Here is a 7,994-nt window from a genome sequence, read left to right as displayed (position 1 = left end):
AAAAGCTAAAGAGGATAGAGAGAAACTTTGTTAACTGATGGTATGTGGAGGGGATTATAATCAATGTAATGAAACAAGGTATATGAATGTTTGAATGTGAAACCGATGATGTGCCCTGAAAACTTTCACTCAATCCACAATAAAAACCTTAAAAAAAAAAAAATTAGAAAATATTGCGTTGGTGATAGAAATGACACCAGAGATAGCGTGATAGAATTTTGCAAGACTAACGATGTAATTCAGTAAAAATACCATTTTTCAACAACATCAGTCATGACTATACACTAGATAAGATGAACAGAAATTCTATCAACTTACATCAATGGAAAAAGAAAATGAAGAAGCTTAATACCGTCAGCCAAAAACAAGGCCAGGGGCCAACTGTGGAACAAACTATCAGTTACTCACATGCAAGTTCAGGTTGAACCTGAAAGATATCTAAACAAGTCAACACACACACAAATACAATCTTGACTATAGCCCACTTGAGACCACCTCAAGAATAGATTTGACACACTGAACTTTTTTTGTTGAACTTTATGTTCAATGACATAACATCAAGAGTATCATACATGAAGAATGTATGATATCAAGAGGATGACATCAAGAGAATCATACATGAAGAAACCAAAAGGTCATTAAAAAGAAAGAAAAGGAAAAAAATAAAGACCAGGATGGATATCAGAAGAGACTTTGAAACTTGCTCTTAAACACAGAGTAGCTAAAGCAAATGGAAGAAACAATCAAGTAAAATTGCTGAACAGAGATTTCAAAGGATTGCTGTAAAACAAAAAGCCAAGTATTACAATGACATGTGTAAAGTTAGTAAACTGAAGGGAAAAACATACTACACATTTCTCAAGGTGAAAGAACTAAGAGAAAAAATCAAGCCTCAAGATACAACAGTGAAAGCTACTATGGGTAAAAAGTGAACAGCACAGGAAGTAACCAAAGAAGATAAAAAGAGCTGCAAGGTCCAGGAGATCCCACCTAGACCGTGTTCACTGGACCACATTGACCCCACCCATTCAGCCCCTAGAAACTCCACAATAAACTGGTTTAACTCAGAAAGAAAGAGAAAAAAAGATGGAAGGAATACACAGAGCTACTATATCAAAAAGAATTGATTGACATTCAATCATTCAGGAGGTAGCATGTAATCAATAGTACTGAAGTTCGATATGCACTGAAGATTTTGTAGAAAAAGAAGTTTCCAGGAATTGAGTGAATACCAATTGAGATGTTTCAACAAATGGATATAATTGCTGGAACTGCTCACTTGGAAGTGCTCACTCATCTTTGCCAAAATATCGGAAGACAACTAGTTACTTCAACAATCAACTGCAAGAGATCCATAGTTTTGCTGAAGACAATTCAAAGGTAATTGCAGTAGTAGTGCATCCACAGGGAATTGCCAGGAAGTAAGCCCAGAGAAAAGACTGAAGTTGTCAAAAACTTCATTCTTCTTGGATCAACTATCAACACTCATGGAAGCATCAGACAAGAGATCAAACAACGTATTGCATTAAGCGAATCTGCTGCACAAGAACTTTTTAAAGTGTTGAAGAGCAAAGATGTCAGCTTGAGAACTAAGGTGCCCCTGACCCAAGCCATGGTGTTTTTGATAACCTCATATGCATGCGAAAGCTGGACAGTGAATAAGGAAGACTGTAGAAGAATTGATGCCTTTGAGTATGGTGTTGGAGGAGAATATTGAAAGTGCCATGGGTTGCCAAAAGAACCAATAGATCCATTTTGGAAGAAGTGCAGCCAGAGTGCTTCTTGGAGGCCAAGATGGCCAAACTTCATCTCTCATACTTTGGACATATTGTCAGGAGGGAGCAGTCACTGGAGAGGGATACCATGTTTGGTAAGATGGAGGGTCAGAGAAAAAGAGAAAGGCCCCCAACAAGATGGACTGGCCAAGTGGCAGCATCAATGGACTCAAGTGTGGCAACAATAGTGAGGTTGGCCCAGGATCAGGCAGTGTTTCATTCTGCTGTGCATAAGGTCACTATGAGTCGGTACCAACTCGATGGCACCTAACAACAATAACAAGGTGGAGGGTCAGAGAAAAAGAGGAAGGCCCCGAATGAGTTGGATTCACCAAGTGGCAGCATCGATGACTCACGTGTACCAACAGTAGTGAGGTTGGCCCAGGATCGGGAAGTGTTTCGTTCTGCTGTGCATAAGGTCGCTATGGGTTGGTACCGACTCGATGGCACCTAACGACAACAACACGCCCAGTTCAGAAGAGGGCGTGTTGATGTTGTTAGGTGCTGTCAAGATGGCTCCAACTCATAGCGACCTTATTCACGACAGAACGAAACATTGCCTGCTCCTATATCATTCTCACAATTGTTGCTATGCTTGAGATCATTGCTGAAGCCACTGTGTCAATCCATCTTCTTGTGGGTCTTCTCTTTTTCACTGACCTTCTACTTTACCAACCATGATGTCCTTCTTCAGGGACTGGTCTTTACTGCCAACATGCCTAAAGTATAAGACAAAGTCTCACAGTCCTGGCTTCTGAGGAACATTCTGGCAGTACCTCTTCCAACACAGATTTATTCGTTCTTCTGGTAGTCAAAGGTACTTGCAATATTGATTCAATTATGGTTTTCACATGTCAAGTGCATCAATTTGTCTATGGCCTTTCTTATTCATTGTACAATTTTCACATGTTTATGAGGCTATTAAAAATAACATGGCTTGGGTCAGGTGCACTTTAATCCTCTAAATTATATCTTTGCTCTTAAACACTTTAAAGAGGACATAGAATAAGAGATAACATTGCTGATATAAGATGGATCTTGGCTGAAAGCAGAGAATACCAAAATGACATTTGCTGTGTTCAACTGACTTTCAAAGACAGTCGACTGTGTTGATCGTAACAAACTATGGATAACATTGAGGAGAATGGGCAATCCGGAACACTTAATTGTGTTACAGAGGAACCTGTACAAAGACCAAGAGGCAGTCAATCAAATGGAACAAAGGGAAACATCCTGATGTAAAATCAGGAAAGGTGTGCATCAGAGTTGTAGTCTTTTACCATAGTCATTCAATCTGGATGCTGAGCAACTAATCTGAGACACTATTCTATATGAAGAAGAATGTGGCATCAGGATTGGAGGAAAACTCATTAACAAATTGCAATATGCAAACTGTCAAGCTACCTTGTTTGCTGAAAGTGAAGAGAATTTGAAGAATTGACTGATGAAAACCACAGATGATAGACCTCAGTATGAATTCCACCTCAGCATAAAGGAAAGAAAATCATCAAACCTCAACCAATATGCAACAGCATTATAAATAGAAAAAAAAAAAAAATTGAAATGGTCAAAGACTTCATTTTACTTGGATCCACAATCAACATTCATGGAAGCAGCAGTCAAGAAACTAAATGGCATATTGCATTGAATAAATCTGCTTTTCTACCTACCTAAAGTGTTACATAGTGAAGCTGTCACTTTGAGGACTAAGGTAAACCTGACTCAGCCATGGTATTTTCAGTGACCTCATATGTATGCAAAAGTTGAACAGTGAATAAGAAAGATCAAAGAAGAATTGATGCCTTTGAATTACAGTGAAGAATATTAAATGGGTCATGGACCACTAGAAGACTAAACAAACCTATGTTGTAAGAAATAAACTCAAAATGTTCCTTAGAAGCAAAGATAACAAGACTTTGACTCATGTACTTTGGACATGTCAGGAGGGACTGGTCCCTAGAGAAGGACATCATGCTTGATAAAGTAGAGTGTGGTAAAAGAGGAAGACCCCCAAAGAGGTAAAATGGCAAAGTAGCAACAAAAATGGGTTCAAATACAGCAACAATTATGAGAATAGTGCAGGACCGGGAAGCTTTGCTGTGAGTTAGAACCAATTTGACAGCACCTAACAACATGGCGGAAGAAAAAATTCAAGTCTCGACTTTTGTTATTGAAAGATTCTCTGGGAAAATTATTTGAACGATGCAGAAAGCATCAAGAGAAGATAGAAGGAATACACAGAGTCTCTGTACCAAAAAGAAATGGTTAGTGTTCAACTGTTTCAAGAGGTAGCATATGATCAAAAGTCAAAAGTCAAGGATACTGAAGGAGGAAATCCAAGGTGCATTGAAGGAATTGGCAAAGAACAAGACACCAGGAATTGATGGATTAAAATTTGAAATCTTTCAAGAATGTGAGGCAGCACAGGAGGCACTCACTCATCTCTGCCAAGAAATATGTAAGACAACTGTCTGGCCGACTGATTGGAAGAGATACATATTTGTGCCCATTCCAAAGAGAGGTGACCCAATGGAATGCGGAAATCATTGGACAATCTCTTTGATATCTCATGCAAGTGAAGTTTTGCTAAAGGTAATCCAGAAACAGCTACAATCATACACTGACAGAGGACTTCCAGAGGTTCAAGCCAAATTCAGAAGAGGTCATGGAACAAGGGATGTCATTGCTGATGTCCAATGGATCTTGGCTGAAAGCAGAGAATATCAGAAAGATGTTTACCTGTGCTTTATTGACTATGCAAAAGCTTTCGATTGTGTGGATTATGACAAGCTATGGACAACATTGTGAAGTATGAGTATTCCAGAACACTTAATTGTGCTCATGAGGAATCTGTACCTGGTCCAAGAAAGAGTTGTTGGAACAGAACATGGGAACACTGAATGTTTTAAAATTAAAAAAGGTGTGTGACAAGGTTGTATTTTTTCACCATACTTGTTCAACCAGTATGCTGAGCAAATCATCCGAGAAGCTGGGTGATATGAAGAAAAACGTGGCATCAGGATTGGAGGAAGATTTATTACCAACCTGCAATATGTAGATGATACAACCTTGCTTGCTGAAAGTGAAGAGGACTTAAAACATTTACTGATGAAGATCACAGAGCACAGCCTTCGATACGGATTACATCTCAAAGTCAAGAAAACAAAAATCCTAACCACTGGACCAATAAACAACATTCTTATCGATGGAGAAAAGATTGAAGTTGTCAAAGACTTCATTCCTCTTGGATCAACCGTCAACACTCATGGAAGCAGCAGTCAAGAAATCAAACAACTTATTGCATTAGGAAAATCTGCTGCACAAGACCTTTTTAAAGTGTTGAAAAGCTAAGATGTCAGCTTGAGAACTAAGGTGTGCCTGACCCAAGCCATGGTATTTTCAATAATCTCATATGCATGCCAAAGCTGGGCAAGTGAATAAGGAAGACTGTAGAAGAATTGATGCTTTTGAGTACTGGTGTTGGAGGAGAATATTGAAAGTGCCATGGGCTGCCAAAAGAACCAATAGATCCAGTTTGAAAGAAGTGCAGCCAGACTGCTCCTTGGAGCTCATACTTCGGTCATATCGTCAGGAGGAACCAGTTGCTGGAGAAGAATATTATGTTTGGTAAAGTGGAGGGTCAGAGAAAAAGAGGAAGACCCCCAGTGAGATGGGTTGGCCAAGTAGCAGCATCGATGGACTCAAACGTGGCAACAATAGTGAGGTTGGCCCAGGATCGGGCAGTGTTTCATTCTGCTGTGTATAAGGCCGCTATGGGTTGGTACCGACTTGATGGCACCTAACAACAACAACATCATGGTTGAGGACATATTAGTCTATTTCTTACTAAGTAGGCCAAGCAAAGTACAAATAAATAGACTGTGGTCCAAGAATCTCACCTCATCTCAGCAGGAAACTTTCTGAAATAAAAATTATAGATAAATATGGATGAGATATTGAAGTTGTTATTGTTGTTGTGTGCCATTGAGTTGGTTCTGACTCACAGTGACCCTCATAGTGTTTCCAAGAGTGGCTGGAAGCTTTGAACTACTAGCCTTGCATTAGCAGTCTAGTGTTTAGACTACAGCAGCACACAAGGCTCTCAGAATTTGAAGTACCTAACATGTATTAGCATAGTGGCTGCAAATTAGGCTGCTAATCTCATGGTCAGCAGTTTGAAACTACCAGCTGTTCCACTGGAGAAAGATGAGGCTTTCTGCTCCCGTAAAGATTTACAGGCTCGGAAACCCTGTACAGGGTCGCTATGAGTCCAAACTGACTCCACAGCACATAACAACAACAACTTATATCAAGGAGCTCTGGTAGCGTAGTGGTTACAAATCGGGCTGCAAACCGCAAGGTCAGCAGTTCGAAACTACCAGCTGTTCCTCAGGAGAAAGATGAGGCTTTCTGCTCCCGTAAAGATTTACAGCCTCGGAAACCCTGTACAGGGTCACTATGTGTCGGAACCGACTCCATGGCACATCACCACCAACCTATAGTAAGGATTTTTGTATTGCTGTTTTTAGCTGCTGTCTAGTGGGTCCCTGACTCATGGCAACCCAATGCATAATGGGAACATACCTTTGTGATCATTGGCTGACTATTTGGAAGTAGTGTGCCTTACCTGGAAGTTCTGTTGAAACCTATTTAGCACCATAGTAACATGCAAGCTTCCACTGACGGAAGGCAGGTGGTTGAGCATGAGACACATCCAGTGGCAATAAAACCTGGTCTTCTAAATGGAAGGCCACCGTACCCACGTATTAAGGTCTACTGATCGTTGTCACTTTTCAACTCATAGCCACCCTATGTGACAGAGAAGAACGACTCCATAGAGTTTCCCAGGCTGAAATCTTTATGAAGCAGATCTTCAGGTCTTTCTTTCACAGAGCTGCTGGTTGGGCTCGAACTGTCAGTCTTTCAGATAGCAGCTGAGCACTTAAATTTTGTGAAACCGGGAACCCTTAATTAAGGAATACAGGCCATTCATTAATTGACTAATTATCTCACAAATGATCTCCTGCTGTAATGGAGACACCATCTCAGTCAGCAGGCAGTGAATGAAGCACTCTATGTTTGTTACATTTGTTGCTATTGTTGTTAATCACCGTTGAGTAGGTATTGGGTTTCCGAGGAGCTGACCTTGTGGTTCAAACCAACCTTGCAATCCAGCACATTAACTGTCAGTGCTATTTAATAACCTTCACAAATACCCCTGAACAGTGTGTAGCATATTCACCATACAAGCAAAAAGGGTTCAAAGTGGTAAGAGATTTTCTGAGGCGGGGCTTGATGGCCGCTAGGGTGGAGGTGCAGTGAAGGTCACCATCAGCAATACCACAGATTACTAGGCAAAGCAGATCCAGGGCAGAATGCCAAAACTCGGAACCACAGAGATAGGAATATTTTTAAAGTCTGAAGGCTTATAGCTTGTGGAACTTGAAGCTGAAGTTTTAAAAGTGCATACTTTTGAATCTGCTGGGCTTGGAGGCCCGGAGCCGACATCTTGGGCTAGACCAAATGGCAAGACCAAGTGGGGGGAGCAGAAACACCACAGAAAAGCGCCACAGGAACCTTGGAGGAAAGGTAGAAAATACACTTTGTCAGTTTTGCTTTGTTCTGATTTTCTTTTTTCTTTTTTGGTATCTGGTCATTGCCTCCCCACCCCCACTGTTTGCGCACCTCCATTCTGGTGACTAGAGGGGGAGCCTGAGCGAGTGGACACCCCCATCCTCACCACTGGTGGATTCTTCTGCCAAACATGTGCACAGATACTCAGCCCAAGAGCAGATCCTGAACTTTTTTTTTTTTTTTTTCAATACGGGAAAGGGCAGGACAAGGCTGTAGAGAGGAAAAGAGAGTTTAAAAACAAAACAGGCTGAAAATTAAATTAAAGTCTGAGGTATAGCATAACAACCAACACTGACATCTTGAAATCTCTCAGGCAGCTCTGAAAGCAAGAAGCTGAAGAAAGGACATTAAAGTCATACTCATATGAGGCTACAGTTTTTTTTTCTGCTTTTCCTTCTCTCCCTCCTCTCCCTTTTCTGTGATTAGAGACTGCAGTATTCAGTCTAGTTTTTGTTGTTGCTGGTTTTTGGTTTTGGTTTTTGTTTTTTTTTCTCTTGTATTTTTTTCACCAGTGCTGTTTTGCTGTTATATGCTCCCCCTACTACCTTTGGCGGAATCTTTCTCTCCATATATTATTACACAAGA

This window comes from Chrysochloris asiatica, unplaced genomic scaffold (genome assembly GCF_000296735.1).
Source record: "Chrysochloris asiatica unplaced genomic scaffold, ChrAsi1.0 scaffold00271, whole genome shotgun sequence".
Lineage (NCBI taxonomy): Eukaryota > Metazoa > Chordata > Mammalia > Afrosoricida > Chrysochloridae > Chrysochloris > Chrysochloris asiatica.
This window is presented reverse-complemented; position numbering follows the sequence as displayed.